Source organism: Rosa rugosa, chromosome 4, assembly GCF_958449725.1.
Source record: "Rosa rugosa chromosome 4, drRosRugo1.1, whole genome shotgun sequence".
Taxonomy (NCBI): domain Eukaryota; kingdom Viridiplantae; phylum Streptophyta; class Magnoliopsida; order Rosales; family Rosaceae; genus Rosa; species Rosa rugosa.
Window position 1 is genome coordinate 42,598,427 of NC_084823.1, and position 21,452 is coordinate 42,619,878.

Here is a 21,452-nt window from a genome sequence, read left to right on the forward strand (position 1 = left end):
GCTGCATATCACTCGAATGGTAGAAAGGAGTACTTCCTCACGTTTATATAAGACCAAACCCATTTAACTGTTTAAGAAAGATTATCAATCCTTTTCTTTTTGAGTAATTCGATCTTCATGAGTGGTTGTGAATGATTACCGTTTGTTAGTATTTCTAACCTTAGTTGTGAAATTTTGAGCGGTACCGGAACTGTTCCGAGTCAAATAGCAATGATTCAAAGGTTTCTTACTTTTATATTAGGAACCAAAACATTGTTTTATTAGGATGGTTTTTCGTTTTCTTTATGAATGATCCTTACATGTATAGGAACCTTGATAATGAACAATTTCATGGTTGCCAAGAGGCAGGTTCAAAGAATCATTTTTGCAGACGTACTTCCGAAACGGCTGTTGTTTCCTTTATGTTGATGTTTGTTTTGCATCCACAACATCAATTTAGGGTTGGGGGTTTTGGCTTTAGCTGCTTAGGGCCCAGTAATTTGAAATTTCATACTGAAAAGTACATATCAAATCGGAAAATGTGGTGACTAATTGGGGCTAACATGCTTGATTGGAACTTCTATTGGCATATTTGCTTGTTTGCTTCAGCTCTTCTAAGAAACAGAAAATTCTATAATGTAACACGTATGACATACATACAATTACCTTAAAAGTGGTAAAATGGGTCTTAGTTACCACATGAGTCCTCAAAATAGTAATATTAGTCCTCAAAGTGGTAACATGAGTCCTTAAAGTGGTAAATTTTCTTAGTTTACCATATGAGTCCTCAAAATAGTAATATTAGTCCTCAAAGTGGTAACATGAGTTCCTAAAGTGGTAAAAATAGTTGATGTATGAGAAATGTTAACATACCATAGCTTTACCCCTAAGAAAGAGAAAATCTAGTTGAAGCATAGCATATGCATGGATTGACAGGAAAACAGCCTGATTAACCTCTTTCTTCAAGTCGTCCCAACATGAGTTGACATGAAGAAACAAATATGCATGTGAAGTTGTTGAATTTGTACATATATGAATGACATTTCGTTGACAGAGTCGGTCAGTACACAGCAGTCACTATTGTTTCATCAGCAATTCAACTGGAAAATTCAACTCAACTTAAACCGTTCAATATCTACGATAGGGTGATAGATTCCCCCTTTCCAAATAGAAAGGGACTTACAGTTAGCACAGACATTCCAATTAAGGGCTTAAAGCCATGCACTTCCCTTTGTTGGTCAAGCTCTGATAACTGACACCACCTTGTTTCAGATCATCACACTTCTGGCTCTTTGGTGTTCTGCTTTTGAAGCATCCAGCAAATTTCATTTGAAAAGATGCGGGTGCTTTCTTTTCATGGTATATTTTGAAACTAATCCTTCCACATTAGTTCATTAGACATCTCGTATTTTCGTTTTTGTAAGGAAGTGGATGAAATAATAAAACTCCCCCACATGTGATATATGTAAGAGTTAGATCCTTGAATTACATCGACACTTGCATTTAATCTTTTTTACAGTGATTAAGCAAGGAACAATATTAGCGTAATGAGAGAAAATCGAAAGATATATATGGAGTCTCAGCGATTGATATCAGAGGTATGATTCGGTTGAGGAGCCACTGTTTGGATTTAGGGTGAAGCAGGTGGGAATTGTGTGGATCGCATGGGTCATGAGAGTTTATATCAACTGATTAAGTGAGGTATTTGGTTATATATTTTCTAATGGGCCTATCTAAACCTGCTAATCCTTTAAGAAACCTCTCTTTTGAAAGGCATCCAGTTGTTAATCTGGCATGATAGTGGGCCTGTCTCTTTCTTGCTTAGCAAGTCTTACTTTGTCTTAATCAAGTTTAGCCCAAATCATTAAGCATAATACAGGCATGTGCAGTTCTTTTCCAAATCATTTGTTCTCATTGGGCTGTGATTTAGTTTTCTGGTTTAGTTTTGAGTGCTGATAGAAGCTACTATTTGTGGCAATATTTCAACCTTCCTCTCCAAAGCTAGTTCAAATTCTGGCGAGTTTACACTAGCTAATTCAAGCTTCTATTCATTTTGGTGGATTCAGATCCTTAGGTTGTCATGTATTTGCTTATTTATGACGATGATAGTTTCGTTTTCGATGGGCACTTGGCTTTTGAAGTTAAGGGTACGTCTTCTTAATCAATACAGTTGATTTTCTAATGCTCATGTTCCCCGGCAGGGGCGGAGCCAGAAACATAGGGTTACTGGGGCACAAAAATAAAATAATAATATCAAAATATAAAAAAATCTTGAAAAATAACAAGAAATTTGTGATTGAGTTGAGAGTCGATACATGTTGCAACTATGCTTTTCTATTTTAAGAGATTTTCTAAATCATCACTAAAAAGTAACACCGAGTGACAAAGCTAGAACTTCATCCTAGGTAAGGACCTTTAGAAATTGAGAAGAAAAAATTTAGAACTCAAATTATATATAAGAATTTTTAATGAAAATTCCGATTAAAAAAATTTGATAGAAATATTATAATCTAGTAGTAAGATTAATTTAAGATAAGAATATTGTTAAAATTATGTCTAGCAAACCACATGAAAAAAATAGTAATAGAAAAAACTAGTAATAGTAATAATAATTAGTGCTGCAAGCTAGAATTAAACCTTGGAAAAAATCTAAATAAAAAATTCTGCGGTTAGCCTGATTCGAACCCAAGACCTGTAATGTAGCAATAGCATGGCAGACCATTGCACTATCCCAACCATATGTGCTACTTGGTCACTTAATTATATACATCTATCCGAAAGTTTACTGGGGCACAGGACCCAGTGTGCCCCAATGTGGCTCCGCCACTGTTCCCCGGCATGAGAAGTAGTAAATGGGAATAAAAAGTACTAGAATCCCTCTAAGTCTCAACTGGCCGGCTGCTTGATTAATTTAAACTACTTGAAGCTCTTGGTGGTTTGGTTAGTTCCATCATTATATTGAGTAGGCAACCATACGTACCCAGATTTAGGACCAAGAATGACATCCGATGGATAACAAGGAATCTTCTTATTCTAATTAAAATTCTCCTTAATTAAACAACCCTTTGTGATAATTAATGACTATTTAACAGATAGACGTACGGATACCATAGCTTCTACTTGTATATTTCGGTCAACCAGAAATCGAATTCAACGGTTGGTTAGTTCTCATAAATATAACTAGGGCTAAATACAAATTACTACTCTGTGGTTTAGGTCCAAAATCAATTCAGTCCCTGAACTTCCAATTTCATCAAAAACACCCCTGCACTTTCAATTTTGATCTAATAGGTCCAATTTGTTAGTTTTCCGACAATTGAGTTATTTAACTTGTTAATGTGGCTCATATATGGCCTATGTTTTATGATGTGGTGTCGAGGTGGTTTGCATAGTCAATTTAGGAGTGAGTCCTACTATTAAAAATAAATAGTTTTTCAACAAATAATCCAACTATAACTTGAACCCATAACAGAATATTAACAAATTGGACCTATTAGATCAAAATTGAAAGTGTAGGGGTGTTTTTGATGAAATTAGAAGTCCAGGGACTGAATTGATTTTGGACCTAAACCACAGAGTACTAACTAGTATTTAGCCCATATAACTACAAGAAGAAGCCAAATGCTGGCATGGCTTTGATTCTGCTTACAAATAGAAAAGGACCCTCTTTAGCATCCGAGATTCCAATTAGCTAGAGGCCTAGAGCAATTAGCTAGCCAGCTAGGTCTCTCTGGTGAAAACTAGCGCTGACTTTGTTTCTTGAAGTTGATTAAGATGTTAAACCAATGATAATAAGGTTGCTTGAGGAGGTTTATTGTGAGACTTCCGATGAATTATCCAGCCTATACAATTTGTTAGTTCCAATATGATAGGATTAACAAGGAAAACAATGTTTCCTGCAACTGTGACATTGTGTTTCTCCCCCTAAAATATGGCCTCATATGTTTGTTGCTATCTGGGTATCTCAAGGGTCAAACTGTTCTTCTTTTGCCAATAATCACTTCCAGGTCTCAATATTCCTAGTCCAGCTAATCCTTTAGGTCTTTTTATTGAATAACCTCGGCGATGTGAGGGAGATCTCTATTGGCAAAAGATTAGAGTATTCAAGTATAACGAAGAACCTAAAGTCGTAGGAAGTTGCAACTTTACAACTATTGGCTAGCCACAATGTTTTTGAATATGAGAATCTTCCAGGGAGGAGATTACTAGAAAAAGAGGTAGCTTAAAGAGAAGGGGAAAGGCTTTGTGAACTTGCTGACGAGATCAGAAACCAGATAATACATGTAAGCATGTACCGACTTATTACAAAAGCTATGTGAAATAGTGAAAAGGGAAAGGGTAAGACAAGAATAAAGAGAGAGAATCCATACATAAAGATTGCGGCTCATGGCAGCAAAAAAACAAGTCTCATTTGGAAGCACAAACTTTCCCGGATTCGCCATATAAACTTTCCTAGCTAAGGATATGGTTAACCTAATATTCTGCTTTCAGTCCAGGAATTATGATAATTAAAGATTTAAACACTGGGTTGCGCGTAATGTAAATTCGACTGATGGAAGGTTTGAATTCTCATCGACAATGGTGGACAAAGAGACATTAATTGTTGGTAGCATGCATGAGCTTTAGCACTCATAAATTTACATTGAATGTCAACTTAATTAATACCATGAGGAATATTAACTTGTTGGAAGACAATCTTTAGCTCTTAAGTCACATTCAGTATAATACATTAGGCAATTCACGGAACAAATGCTTTGTTCCCTATATATTCACATGATTGAGATTCGTCAAGTAATTCGCATCACTATCATTTGGATTCAAGCCGGTTTGGTACATTATTACATTGTATGCCACTTGGCTTGATCAGTCCCATCATCATCTAGCGTAAGAGCCATAGTCTATACAGTAAAGAATTTCATATATCCAAACTAAATGTCAAGTTGTGTATGATGCCAGATTATAAGACAAAAGTGCCTGATTCATTCCTCACGCATCTATTGAAACCAGAATTAGATCAGCATATGCTCTTTTAATTGCATCATGCATAATTGGAAATATAAACAGTTTGTTGAACTACAACAAGAAAAGGCCAAGAAGGCATTTGGATATATACAGATTCCAAATTCCAACCAGAAAAGGAATTAGAATTAGCAGCCAAATTAGGATGGGACAGAAAGTCCTTAAAAAATACTAACAAGCAACTGATTAATTTGTAAGTTACCACAAAGGGAAAGAGCAAAAGAAAAAGACCCATGTCATCGGAAAAAAAAAAAAAAAAAAAAAAAAAGAGAAAAAGACCCATTTCACTAGAATTTAGGATACACAAAAAGAGAATTATTCATAGTACAACACAACTTTAGTATGTGGTATAATCTGTAGCATAGTTGGCTGAGAATCTCTCCTTTATTCTTGTTTACAAAAACTAAGTGGTATAGCTAGCTGTTAGATAAACTAACTAGGTTATGCTTTGCATTACTTATATACTAATAGGACTAACTTTCCACGCATGGATATATAAATGAAGTAGTGCAAAGCTGTATGAATGTGAGAAGTAGAATTTGCCAGAAAGATAGAGAAGCATATAAAAGAAATTCCACTAACTAAAGAAGCTAAGCAGCTTGATTCAAATAAACAAAGTGACCACTTTGTTGGAATCTCCGATCGAACATGTTTGATATAGGAAACGACCAAAAGAGTACTTGGATTATGTATTGGATAGCTGGTTGTACAATTGGAATGAAAGGACAATTGAACAAATAGTAAACTAGTTGATTAATAGGTCGTTTTGTCTATCAGAATGCTAATTAATCCTCTTGGCTTATGTTGTGTCAGTTGTGGGAGACCCATTAAGCTGATACGTGGGTATAGATGTTATGAGGTAAATGCCAATACAGAGAGTTGGGTTGTTTGGAACTTTGGATTGATGTTTGTCCTTGTGTTAATTATCTGATAGAGAAAGAGGGTACAGAAATATGAGGACAACAACTAGAACAGGAGATTTTAAGACTCAAATGAGTGTAAAACAATATGCATATGGTTAGACAGCCGATATCCCAAAAGTTTAAGTTGTAGTGTTGTACCCTCTCGGTCAATTTGTATGCAGGGAGACAGAGAAAAACTAAGAGATGAAGGAGTCGAACTCAAGACCCCTTATATCTTGTTAGACAAATAATATAATTTTAATAATGCCAAATATCAATGTAATATATATATGCATCATGTACTACGAATGATCAACCCCCAAACGGATTATTAATTCTACTTGACCAAACATTACCATGTTAGGTGTTCATTACTGAATGAACAAGTGAAAAGATAATTATCCGTAGTTCTAGTGATTAAGTGTATACACCCTTAAATGTCTCCATTCTTTTAGTATGGCAATTTGCAACCCTATATAGTTCGTGCATCTTTAACTATCCCACCAAATCATCGATGCAATGTTACACTCATGAATCATGACACTCTGCAGAGCATACATGTTTTCTTTTCTCCACTAATAAAATGGCACTGTCAAAGTTGTCATTGTGGAACAAGTACTAAACCAAATACATGAATAATAGCAAATTGTCAACGAAATATCTTCTATGTTTATGAGGATTCACATGCACACAATATTTTGAAAACGAAGGCTGAGGAGGAAGCATGAGGATTGCCTCTTACAAGTCGCAATGGCCATTTTTGTAATGCCTTGAGAAATGTTCAAAATCATAGGCACATAGGTAGCTCCATTACCACTAGGCACTAGGCACATAGGTAGCTCCATACCCAGTTACCATTTTCCTATAACCAATGCATGTGTGACTTTCTCTGAGCATCAGTATCAGCTTTTTGAGCCCCCAAAAAACCATGAACAATAATATCCAAGGTATCATATCCCTCAAAGCTAGCACACACAGAATAAACAAGTCTATGTAAAGCAGAGCGGCAAGAGCCAATTAAACTCAGTGACAAATTAAATTAAGGGCATGTGGTTAAGTTTGATTCTCAGGCTGCCGATTCATTGAGCTATAAAACAAAAACTAACAAGGCCAGCCAGCTATGGTGGAGCTGTGCATTTTAACCGGCGTATTTAAAGGTAGGCGAGGCAGGGCTTTTAGTTGTAAACAACCAACCAGCTGCCAAATACAATAACCTTGGACAATCATTATGATATGTACTTCACCATCCTATGGTTGGTGTGAGACGTCGTTCCCAACCTCAAGTTGAAATTTATTGCGAGAATGAGAATATTGTCCTATTAATTCAAAACCGGTAGAATTGTTATTTTTAATTTTTTTTTTTTTTCCGAAATGAAGAGTTGTGAATCCCTCATAAGTCACTGAATGCTCCACAACCCTAACCGACCCCATTGAGGATTGAGACCAATCATATATGATATGTTTCGACCTAGCAGAACTCTGCTAGGGTTGGGAGAGCGCCGCCCTCTGGCTTGGCTTCTCTGTACCTCTCTCTGTCCTGTATGGAGTATAACTATGGCGTCTTCTTTGAGGGCTCCTAAATCAAGACTAGCTATCACCATGTCTCCTCTGTCGCAAACTCTTTCTGTGCCATCGTTGCTGGCAAGCGTGGTGGCCTGTGTCCTACAAGATTTTCTAACTCTTGATGTTGGTGGCTCGGTTAGGCCAAGGCGAGCAAGGCTCAAAGGTCAAGGTGGGTTACCAAAAACGCGGGCAACTCCGATTCGATCATGGCGGTGGGGCTTGGAGTGTTTGATCAGGTCGGGTCAGACTCTATCCGAGTCTTCTCTCCATGCATGGCAGCACACTGGTGGTGGACGGGTTAATCGGCCTCTGTGGGTTGTCTGGCAGCAAACAGAGAGATGCAGGGTTGTTGCTGATCTGCTGCTTGATTGGTCCGACTTCCAAGATGTCGTCGTTGGTTTGGCCAAATCGACTGGTTTGTATCCTCAGTGTCGGCAGGTTGAAGGCACAGTGGATGCCGGTGTCCTCTCCCTGCACGGGTCGTCTGGTGGAATGGGAATCCGTAGTTTCCTGGGTCGGTGGTGCAATTCGACCGGAGACATGGTGGAAGTTGAAGGAATGGATGGATTTCAAAACTTTTTAATTAGTGCGGAATAAGTTTAACAATTAAACTACTAACTAAACATAAAATCCATTCCTTTAACCCATGATCTTGGCTTATTGTGATATGTATATAAACATAGCATGCATGGTAAGGAAGAACAAAGAGGGAGTTTATGTTCTACTCACCCTTGGAGCGTGATTTTAATCCGATCCAAGTGAACCACCAAAGTTCCTCTCCTTGATCTCTCCTTGTGTGTGTTTCCTCCACCTTGAAGCACCTTGAATTAAGAACTCCTTCTTATACTCCTTCTTGTGCTTGTAATCTCCTCCTTGATGTAACAAGTAAAGCCACAAAAATATATGGCCTCTAAGGATCTTCACCAAGTGAATCAAGAGATGAAGAAAGATGAAAGAAAAGAAGAAATTATGCAAGTGTTCTTCTTTCCTTTAATTTCTGAAAAATGGACCAAGAGAGAACTCTCTTTCTCTCTCTCTAATCTGAAAATAATAGTGTGGAGACACTCACTTTTCTTTGTCCATGCTTTCCCTTTTATATAATAGGAAATAACTCCAATTACTAAAAGAAAAATATTGACTTTCATAAAGCCAATATTTTGGCTGGTCCATACATGTTATTGGGCACTAAAAATGTGTCTTGGGCTTTCATTTAAATCTCATTTAGTGAAGCCCAAGTCCACACCAAAAAACCCGACAATCGTTTAGGCCCAATAGGTTCGGTTTTACCCGAAAATCCTAATTATGTTCAAATAATAAATCTAATTAATTATTTGCTCATAACCAACTCTTGTTTAATCTTCTTCATATACAATCTCAATGATCCACTTATATGGTGTGCGATCTCTTAGGTTCTAATTAACAAGGCAGTGAAGTTTATAGAAACCATTCTATTTTGTTTACGAATCAAAAACTCCATTTTTGATTCTCCCTTGTTATTAGGATAATAAATGTTTATTAATCCTCGGGGACTTCACAAGTCATGAGTGACGTCTTGCAACATATCATGACTACCCTAGTTAATGTAGAATGACAAAGAACCTATTCAATTGGAATTACAATACAATACGGTCCTTCTCTTACACTATGTTCTAAATCACATCATCGGGGTATGGAATTGATATGTCAATCCCCTAATGTGATTTTCATTCTTATGTGATTCTTAGAATGTGATTAAAAACTCCTTTTTAAATCTCATTCAATGCTTTGGCCAAAGACTCATTGAATCACATCTTTGAACATACACCTTATTTACTTAAGGATAGAGATTCCTTGTTGTACACTCACATGTCTCCATGACCGAATTGATTATACCAATGAATGCATCTATTATATCCATTAAGGGACACAATGTTATTGCATCATCAAGAGATAATCCATTCACTCATAAGACAACTATGGTGTCTCAGGTCAAAGGACTAATTTGTATTATTGCAATTTAGAGTTCAAGTTTGACATGTAAGTAAGACTCCATACAAGAACTTTAATGATCGCGTTCAGTATACTCTTTAAGTTAAGAGCACCCACATACTTGTATTAGTGTCTCTACACAAATGACAAGAGACATATCATCCTCCATATTGAGAATACATAGTATGTGCTAGTCTTTCCGGATTATCAATGTCCAAGTGATAATCCTATGACTAGGAACCTTTTAGGATAAGAGTGTGAAAGAGTAAATGTCTCACACATCTAACTCTTTAGATTACTTTCTCTTTAACTCATATTCCTTGGACCTTGTTCAATCAAATATTAAGTATAAGCAATGAACAATAAACTTGCCCTTTTGAATAATAATAATTACAATAATAATTACATCAAAATGATTGTTTTAGGACACAATTCCTTCAATCTCCCACTTGTACTAAACCCAATCAGCCATGAAACGTACACCCATCTTCTCAAGATGTTGTTCTAGCTTTGCTTGTGATAAAGGCTTAGTGAATGGATCTGATATGTTATCAACAGATGCTACTTTGAGAATGTTAACGTCTCCACGATTAACAATCTCCCTTATGATATGGAAACGTCTTTCGATGTGTTTGGATTTTTGATGAGACCTTGGTTCCTTGGCTTGAGCAATTGCCCCATTGTTGTCACAGTAAAGTGGAATCGGTGACTCAATGGTAGGAACAACATCAAGTTCAGTGATGAACTTTTTCATCCAAACTGCTTCCTTTGCAGCCTCTGCAGCTGCAATGTATTCTGCCTCAGTAGTGGAATCTGCAGTAACGCTTTGTTTGCAGCTTCTCCAATTTACTGCACCTCCATTCAAGGTGAAGACAAACCCCGATGTGGATTTTCTGTCATTCACATCAGATTGAAAATCTGAGTCTGTGTATGCTTCCACTTGCAACTCTGATTGCAAATCACCACCTCCATAAACGAGGAATAAATCTTTAGTCCTTCTCAAGTACTTAAGGATATTCTTAACAGCATTCCAGTGTTCTAAACCTGGATTGGACTGATATCGACTAGTTATGCTTACGCCATAACTGATATCAGGTCTTGTGCATAGCATCGCATACATGAGGCTCCCTATTGCAGATGCATATGGGATCTTGCTCATCTTTTGCACTTCCTCAATCGTTTGTGGGCACATTTTCTTAGAAAGGTGAATGCCATGTCTGACAGGCAGAAAACCCTTCCTAGATTGTTCCATGTGAAATCTATTCAGCACTTTGTCTATGTACAAGGATTGAGATAATCCAATTAATCTTTTTGATCTGTCTCTATAGATCTTTATTCCTAGTACATAGGCAACTTCTCCAAGATCCTTCATAAGGAAGGTCTTGGACAACCAAACTTTAATTGAAGATAACATTCCTACATCATTCCCAAAGAGTAGGATGTCATCTACATAAAGTACAAGGAACACAACAGCACTCCCACTGACCTTTTTGTAAACACAAGGTTCATCCATGTTTTGTGTGAAACCAAAAGATTTGACTGCATCATCAAAACGGATGTTCCAACTCCTTGAAGCTTGCTTGAGTCCATAGATGGACCTATGAAGCTTACACACTTTATGAATGTCATCTCTAGACGCAAAGCCTTCAGGTTGATCCATATAAAGCTCTTCCTCAAGGTTGCCATTCAGAAAGGCAGTCTTTACGTCCATTTGCCATATCTCATAATCATAGTGAGCAGCTATAGCAAATAATATCCGAATGGATTTAACCATGGCAACAGGAGAGAACGTATCTTCATAGTCAATGCCCTCTCTTTGCTTATAGCCCTTTGCCACCAACCTAGCTTTGTAGGTTTCTATTTTACCATCTGAGCCTATCTTTTTCTTGAACACCCATTTGTTTCCAATTGGTCTAATACCAGGTGGAGGGTCAACGAGAGTCCAGACTTGATTGGTATACATAGAGTCAATCTCGGATTCCATGGCTTCTTGCCATTTCTTTGAGTCAACGTTTGACATTGCTTCATTATAACTAGAAGGATCATGCAGGTTTTCATTGTCACCAAGGAGATTTAACTCCCCAAGGCTTTCATGACACAAACCATACCTCTTGGGAGGTATCCGGATCCTACTAGATATTCTTGGAGTTTGTGTTATAGTTGGTTCAGGAAGTTGTTCAACGGGAAATGAAGTGTTAGTTTGTGGCTTGTTGGACACTTCCTTGAGTTCTACCATTTGTTCAACATTTCCATCAAGGACATAGTCCCTTTCAAGGAAAGTGGCATTCCTGCTAACAAACACCTTTTGTTCTTCAGGTTGATAGAAATAATATCCTAAACTATCTTTAGGATATCCCACAAATAAACACTTGCTTGATCTAGCTTCAAGCTTGCCTGCTTCTAGTCTTTTGACATAAGCTGGACAACCCCAAATCTTAATATGATTGAGACTTGGTTTCTTCCCATGCCACATCTCATATGGTGTAAGAGGGACGGACTTGGAAGGCACTCTATTTAACAAATAAATTGCTGTTTGAAGTGCATATCCCCAAAAGGATATAGGTAAATCAGTATAGCTCATCATGGAACGAACCATGTCTAACAAAGTTCGATTTCTCCTTTCAGAGACACCATTGAGTTGTGGTGTTCCAGGAGGAGCTAATGAAGAAACAATGCCTTCTTGTTTGAGATAATCAATAAACTCATTGCTTAAGTATTCGCCTCCTCGATCGGATCTTAGAGCCTTAATACTCTTGTCGGTTTGTTTCTCAACTTCATTTTTAAATTCTTTGAACATTTCAAAGGCTTCAGATTTGTGCTTCATAAGGTATATATATCCAAACCGAGAATAGTCATCGGTAAAAGTTATGAAGTATGAGAATCCACCTTTACTAATAGTGGACATGGGACCACATACATCGGTATGTATTAGGCCTAAGAGTTCTTTAACTCTTGTTCTTTGTCCACCATAATGTGACTTGGTCATTTTTCCTTTTAGACAAGACTCACAAGTAGGCATAGGATCAGATCCTAACGACTCTAAATATCCATTTTTGGATAATTTGTGAATTCTATCTTGGCTAATATGACCAAGCTTAAGGTGCCACATCTTAATGGGGTTAACCGTTTCCCGAGATCTCTTAGATCCCAAAGCATTTTCCTTCATACAATTAATACTACCATCTAAAGCTAGATGAAAGAGACCATCAATAATATTAGCATGACATATCATGCGTTCATTAATAGATACAAAACCACTTAGTTTATCAAAAACTACTCTATAACCATCCTTCAAAAGCATGGAGATGGAGATAAGGTTCTTTATACATATAGGAAGATAAAGACAATTATTTAACTCCAATGTATCTCCTGATGGTAACTTCAAAATATAAGTCCCCACGGCTTTGGCGTCAACTCTTGTGCCATTTCCAACACGTAGGGTGATTTCTCCAGCTTTAAGCTTCCTTGCTCCCACTAGGTCCTGCAACGAAGTGCAAACATGGTGAGATGCACCTGAATCAATTATCCAAGTGGAAGTATTATTAACTGTAAGTATTGATTCAATCACATTGATCATACCTGCTGTTGAAGACTGGTTCTTCAAGGATGCAAGATAAGCTTTGCAATTCCTCTTCCAATGCCCATCCTTGTTGCAAAAGAAACAAACACCTTTTGGTTCCTTTTGTTCCTTCTTCTTCTTCTTTTGGACTGCTCCTTTAGGCTTTGCCACTTGTTTCTTCTTCCCTTTGCCCTTGCCTTTGGACTTGGAAGAAGAAGCGACAATGGCCACACTCCCACTCTCTTTCTTGATTTGCTTCTCAGCTGTTACCAGCATATTGAGAAGATCAGAAAGACTATGATCCATTTGTTGCATATTATAGTTCATTATGAACTGAGAAAATGAATCATCTAGGGAGGATAGAAGAAGATCTTGAGCTAGCTCCGCATCAAGTGCAAATCCAAGGTCTTGAATTTGCTCAATAAGGCCTATCATTTTTAGACCATGTTGATGCACAGGAGCACCCCTCACATGCTTTGTCTTAACAAGCTCATTGACAGCTGTGAATCGCACATTTCTATTTCTCTCACCAAACAATTCAGTGAGATGAAGTAATATAGAACTGGCGCTATCCATATTCTCATGTTGCTTCTGAAGTTGTGAGTTCATGGATGCAAGCATAACACATTTAGCTTGCGTGTCATCATCCTTATGCTTTTGATAAGCAACACGTTGCTCATCGGTTGCATCTTGAGCCAATGGAGTGTGAGGAGGTGCATTTTGTAAGACATAAGCGATCTTATCGAATGTCAATACAATTTTCAAATTGCGGAGCCAGTCATTGAAGTTTGGGCCCTCAAGACGATTTTCATTGAGAATTTTGGTGATAGGATGTCCTGACATATTGCAGTCTACATAACATAAAATAAAAGAAGTGAGATTGATTTTAAAACCAAGTGACTCGGGTCTTAAGAATCAAATGGCACCCTCTCACTATTTTAACAAATTCCAAATCCCTCAAGGAATTCGAGAGTATAAATTAAAACTCTTAGTGAGTATGGAAGACTCATTTTCATTAAGCCAACCGCATCATAATAGAACTATAGGTCAACTTAATTTCCATGAGAGGATACTCTTATCCAATCACATCAAATGTGAATATCCATAACTTTGGCCTCTAAAGTAAGTAAGTCTCACCATAATAGGATATTGATAAATTACTCTAGTTAAGCTATACCCATCATCTCATGTAAGTATAGGGATCAAAAATTAAATCTCATCATAATAGAATATTGACCAAGATTTGTCCCTACCTTACAACATCAAATGTTGAATAACCTCTTTTTAATGCTCCTAGCAAGAAATACCCCCGTTCGGAATGATATTCACATGTAAGAACATCTAATAGGAGATTACAATGTTGGAAGGCCACAAAGAAGCATTCATAATGTCTTCTTCGTTTTTCAACTTAATATCACTTTGAGGGAATTTTAAGGTCTCATCTTTAATAATCTCATTAATAACAATCACATTGCATTTGCTTTGATCCTAATGCAATCACATTTTCATTATACTTGATCTATAATAAAATACTCCCACTTAATTGTTTTTCGGAAAAACAATTTGATTTCATCAAAAACATTTTTCAAATGGAATCATGGGAAGTATAAAATTACTTGATCAAGTGCAACGAACATGCAATTATAATAGGTCACATAGGATGATTATGGACTTGTTGTTTGATCCAACATGAGCCAATATGTTGGATCAAGGTCATGTTTGGGTGGTTGATTTTAATTACGCGTAACGATTACGAAAATTAAATAACTAAGCTAAGCTATTACACTTTGCACTTGAACTTATTTCAAGGCTTGATGACTTCAAACTTCTTCTTTGGATCATCATCATGTGCCTCCATTTTCGATTACAAGAGTGGATAAGGGGCATACAAGCTCCCATTTAAATTTAATCAAACTTGAATAAATTAAATAAGCTACTTAGTTACACAACCAAATGAATTAATCAAATTAATTACATAACCCAAATGAATTAACTACTTTAATTACATAACCACATTCATTCAAAATGAATAGTCGGCCAATCTCATGCTCAATTATATTAGGCCATAGTCCATAATCATCCTTTAATTAACCAAGATTAATAAGGTTAATTAAACAAGCATATTTAACTCAATCAAAATAAGTTAACCACTAAATTACTTTAATTTAAGCAAGTAAATTAGTTGAGTGATTTATGAGATGATGTCTTACATCATGCATCATTAACTTTTGGTGAGTAATTTAGGGGATAATGTTTTACATCATGCATCACCAACTTTTGGTGAGTGATTTAGAGATAATGTTTTACATCATGTATCACAAACTTTTGGTGAGTGATTTTAGAGATAATGTTTTACATCATGCATCACCAACTTTTGGTGAGTGATTTAGAGATAATGTTTTACATCATGCATCACCAACTTTTGGAGAGTTATTTAAAGAAACTAATAATAAAGATGACTAACTCTACCAACTATTTGGTGAGAGAAACATGGAAATGATTTTATGTCATCATTAACTATTAGGTAAATAACAATTCATGAATTTATGGATCAAAAGTGAGAGCAAACACCATGGAAAAATGAGCTAGTTCACAACTAGTTTAGAGATATTCCAAAAAGCTGGAAATAAAATTCCAGCTTTATGTTCTTCCATTGAACACTTGTTTACTTCATCTTTGAAGCCAAAACATGCATCCCCTAAAGCATATATCATCTAACATGTTTCTAAGATTAACATTTTAATTAAGAAACATATAGAACCCCTTAATACATATCTCATATGCATTAAAGTTTCATAAAACTTAAACCACTTCTTACATGTAATTTCTAGAAACCTTTTCTTGCTATCATAAAATCTACCTTACATCACATGCTTCATAACTTTTATGATAAAGCAAATTTTATGATCTAAATTACATATTACTCTAAGCTTAAGAAAATCACATCAACAAACATACTTAGCCATGTTTATAACATATCAAAATTAAGCCAATGGCTCTGATACCAATTGAAGGAATGGATGGATTTCAAAACTTTTTAATTAGTGCGGAATAAGTTTAACAATTAAACTACTAACTAAACATAAAATCCATTCCTTTAACCCATGATCTTGGCTTATTGTGATATGTATATAAACATAGCATGCATGGTAAGGAAGAACAAAGAGGGAGTTTATGTTCTACTCACCCTTGGAGCGTGATTTTAATCCGATCCAAGTGAACCACCAAAGTTCCTCTCCTTGATCTCTCCTTGTGTGTGTTTCCTCCACCTTGAAGCACCTTGAATTAAGAACTCCTTCTTATACTCCTTCTTGTGCTTGTAATCTCCTCCTTGATGTAACAAGTAAAGCCACAAAAATATATGGCCTCTAAGGATCTTCACCAAGTGAATCAAGAGATGAAGAAAGATGAAAGAAAAGAAGAAATTATGCAAGTGTTCTTCTTTCCTTTAATTTCTGAAAAATGGACCAAGAGAGAACTCTCTTTCTCTCTCTCTAATCTGAAAATAATAGTGTGGAGACACTCACTTTTCTTTGTCCATGCTTTCCCTTTTATATAATAGGAAATAACTCCAATTACTAAAAGAAAAATATTGACTTTCATAAAGCCAATATTTTGGCTGGTCCATACATGTTATTGGGCACTAAAAATGTGTCTTGGGCTTTCATTTAAATCTCATTTAGTGAAGCCCAAGTCCACACCAAAAAACCCGACAATCGTTTAGGCCCAATAGGTTCGGTTTTACCCGAAAATCCTAATTATGTTCAAATAATAAATCTAATTAATTATTTGCTCATAACCAACTCTTGTTTAATCTTCTTCATATACAATCTCAATGATCCACTTATATGGTGTGCGATCTCTTAGGTTCTAATTAACAAGGCAGTGAAGTTTATAGAAACCATTCTATTTTGTTTACGAATCAAAAACTCCATTTTTGATTCTCCCTTGTTATTAGGATAATAAATGTTTATTAATCCTCGGGGACTTCACAAGTCATGAGTGACGTCTTGCAACATATCATGACTACCCTAGTTAATGTAGAATGACAAAGAACCTATTCAATTGGAATTACAATACAATACGGTCCTTCTCTTACACTATGTTCTAAATCACATCATCGGGGTATGGAATTGATATGTCAATCCCCTAATGTGATTTTCATTCTTATGTGATTCTTAGAATGTGATTAAAAACTCCTTTTTAAATCTCATTCAATGCTTTGGCCAAAGACTCATTGAATCACATCTTTGAACATACACCTTATTTACTTAAGGATAGAGATTCCTTGTTGTACACTCACATGTCTCCATGACCGAATTGATTATACCAATGAATGCATCTATTATATCCATTAAGGGACACAATGTTATTGCATCATCAAGAGATAATCCATTCACTCATAAGACAACTATGGTGTCTCAGGTCAAAGGACTAATTTGTATTATTGCAATTTAGAGTTCAAGTTTGACATGTAAGTAAGACTCCATACAAGAACTTTAATGATCGCGTTCAGTATACTCTTTAAGTTAAGAGCACCCACATACTTGTATTAGTGTCTCTACACAAATGACAAGAGACATATCATCCTCCATATTGAGAATACATAGTATGTGCTAGTCTTTCCGGATTATCAATGTCCAAGTGATAATCCTATGACTAGGAACCTTTTAGGATAAGAGTGTGAAAGAGTAAATGTCTCACACATCTAACTCTTTAGATTACTTTCTCTTTAACTCATATTCCTTGGACCTTGTTCAATCAAATATTAAGTATAAGCAATGAACAATAAACTTGCCCTTTTGAATAATAATAATTACAATAATAATTACATCAAAATGATTGTTTTAGGACACAATTCCTTCAGAAGTTTGGTGCGACGGTGGCGGCAAGACCAAGGGAACTATTACGGTGGCTGCAAGGGCAAACCCTAATTGGGTTTGGGCTTTGCCTTTGTTTCCTGATTTGGACTTGGGCCCTATTGGGTTGATTAAGGCTGCAGAGTGTGTGCTTATTCTGTATTGGATTCGAATTTGGGATCCCGGTGGATTTCTTATAAAGATTTGGGATCCAGGACGACATCTCCAATTGTTCATTAATTTTGTTAGGTCGCAAAGATCATAATCTCTGAGGGTTTTTTTATCTTGCTTCGGAGATTAATGATTTTTGTTTGGAATAAAAGTGCGTGAACTGTTTAAAAGGTGGGTGTACTGGGGGTATAGTGGGTTCTTGTTCTTGTTTTAGAATAGGAGTCTCAGGGTACTCTGAGAAACGATTCTTTCTGTCGACCCCTTAGGGGTGTTTCGTTTTTGTACTGCTTGCTGAATCAATATAATGAGCTGACCTCTTTTCATCAAAAAAAAGAGTTGTGAATCCATTTTAAATCAATGAGTTTTTCTATTGAAACCTCCAAATTTACTCACTTGACCTTTATGTTTTTTACACCTGTTATCAAATTTTTAAATACTAAATTTACTCAGTAAACCTCACTAAACTTCCTCAAATAACATCACTCATATAATTTGCAAACAAATTATTATCTTTTAAAATAACAAATTTAGTCATTTCAATGATTTAATCACTCTATAAATCTTAACTAAATATACATTTCTTAATCAAACTTGAGTTTCAAAAATTAATGTCTAATCAATAAGAAAATGTCATGAACTATTATGTTTTTTTTTCTATTTTAGCTGTGCAAACAAAAAATGAAGAAATCATTTGTTTTTATTCTCAAAAAAAAAAAAATCATTCGTTTTTAATGTTTTTTTTTTCTGTATTTTTTGTACCACATGATTAATTATTTAAATGTTTTTAGTTTTTAGTTTTTTTTTTTTTTGAAATATAATGGATTGACTTAGATTTATGTCATAAATCATAAGAGGATTTATTTTGTTTTCCCTCACCAATATATCATACATTTTTATGTCACATGATCTTAATCATATTTTTAATTCTTATTAAATATATATGAATGCTTTAATGAGAATAGATAAGGAAAATAATAAGGAATACAATATAATACTATTGAATTGGAAAGTCTACATAAAATAAATATAATATTTTTTTGGTATAATTCTTGTCCTTAATAGTAATTTTATAGTAGGTTATATATGTCATTTAATAATTCATAATAGAGTGAGGTCAAGTGAGCAGATTTGGAGGTCCCAATAGAAACTCTCTAAATCAATCGATCAATGATTGCCATTAATAATCAACACAAGCCAGAATAGGCCGTTACATATCATTTCGTTGTCATTTAAGGGCATAAAGAGATAAGAAGATAATAGTAGTACTTACAGTGATACAGAGAAATAGACCTACCCATTATACCTTTAAATACGTAGAGGTAACGTGAATCCTCTTTTGGTACTACTCCAGAGGCGCTAGAGGTACATAGAGTGTGCACAAAATGCATAACTTCCTAAGAGACTAGAAAATTATTGAATTTAGATGACTAAAAACATAAAAAGGCCTAGGTCAAAACAACCCAGCCAAAGTAGGAGCCTACTAGCCCCAAGAAAGAAACCCAACTCAGGCCCAACAAAGAATGGCTTGACCCAAGCCTGCAGTCCATCTTCAGCCTCACTTTACGACCGCCGCCCGTCGGCAGCCCTCTTGGCAACCCGACGCCAGATCCTGCCACAACGTACCGACGCTAACCCTCGCCCCTGCCATCTAACACTAGACGTCGCCGCCGCCACAACGCAACGCCCAACCTCGTTGCCTCAACCCCGTCGAACCACGCCGAAACCAGTCCGATGCAGTCCGAACCAGCACTCCGCCACCACTAGCCAGCTCCTCCATCACGTCACCGATCATGGAGGTGCCTCTAAGACACGACCCGCGTTGTACCACCGCCCACCGCGCTTAAGATTTCATCTAGTGCTCATCGTCAAAACCACGTAGCCAAAACCTGAAGCCAAAATACATTATCCACAAGACTGCCAGGCATATGGTGATCAAATACCCGTTCGGCAGCAACCCATTAACGACGAGGCAGACTGACATCGACCATGAGTGCCACCGGACGAGGAGGAATTCGCAAACCTTAGACTCAAGACCGTCCGAGTTTTTAGGATATCTCGATTCTTAACCTTAAATAAGAAATATTAAATTGTTGAAAATCATGGGCTGTCAATCCATTAATAAAACGTAAATGTAGTTAATAACATAAACATGACCCACCCTTGCGGGCTATGTCAATATTGAGCCATGCAAGTAATCCTAGAGATACCTAAATATCAAAACCCTAAGTTAAGCACCAAAACCAAAATAACCATGACAATGCTAGGGTGATGGACCAAGGTCCGCCTAAGCTTATTCGAAAACACATGAGATCTCTCTACGCAGAGGGGGATTCCCTAGGAGCATGACTAGCAGAATCCATCAAAGTCTCATTCACACTATCATGAGAATCTATAGCAACCTCACCCACCATCTCCAGCTCACGCTTAGCAGCACTAAACCTGCACTTCTTGGCTTTCTTGGAACCCAAGACAGCAGCTTCCAGCTTCCAAGGACGAATGTACTCCATCTTAGGCTTATTCTTAGAACCCATAGGACGTCCCACCTTGCGTTTCTTCACTAGAGAGACCAACAATTTCCAATCCTGATAAGGTAGATCCAGATCATGTGCATAATCCAGAGCAAGAGGAGCAGACTCAGCAATTGGAGCCACAGTCTTGGCGCGTTTGCTATACGTCACCAAGTTCATAGAAGCAGGGCGCTTGGCACCAGCGATGGGCTAGCCCACAACGTACTGCAGCGCTGCGCTCATAAACCCTAACACCATCGGTGCTGGAAAGCAAAACCGATTGAGTTGCGCAGCCAATTCTGCTGCTGATTGATATGCCTGGCAAAGATAGAGTGAAGAATGATGACACTGATAGGAATAAATTAGGGCTTAACGCCTGAGTCACAAGTCTGCCTACACTCGACGAAGCCACACACAACAGAGAGATGCCACCGGTGAATTTGATGAGGAAGTCTTGAAGGCATCGCCATGTCTTCTTTCAATTTTGATCTATCGAGACCTGAATGCCAAATAACTTCTATTTAAGTTTTCACAAAATGATGTGGGGTTGAAAATATTTGTTAGATGCCAGAAAGAGGCACAGATCATGGAGTAATAAATGGGTAACAATAAATATAAGTGTATTGCAAATTGCTTCAAAGAGAGCAAGCATATAACTTCACCTTTTGGTGCTCCAAAAACATTTACTCCTGGACAGGCATTTGCAATGTAGTTACCATGGTTGATTCAAATTAGATAAATTATAATTTATTTCACGAATAAATTAAATAATGTAACATATTAATATTGAGTTCCTAGCGAAAGAATATATTCCACCGCAATTAACTGTTTAAACTTTTCAAAAAGATGATTATGTTAACATATGGAAATTCTTTATAGGATTTACAATTTAGGATTAGTGTTCTTGATTTGCAATTTAGGGTTA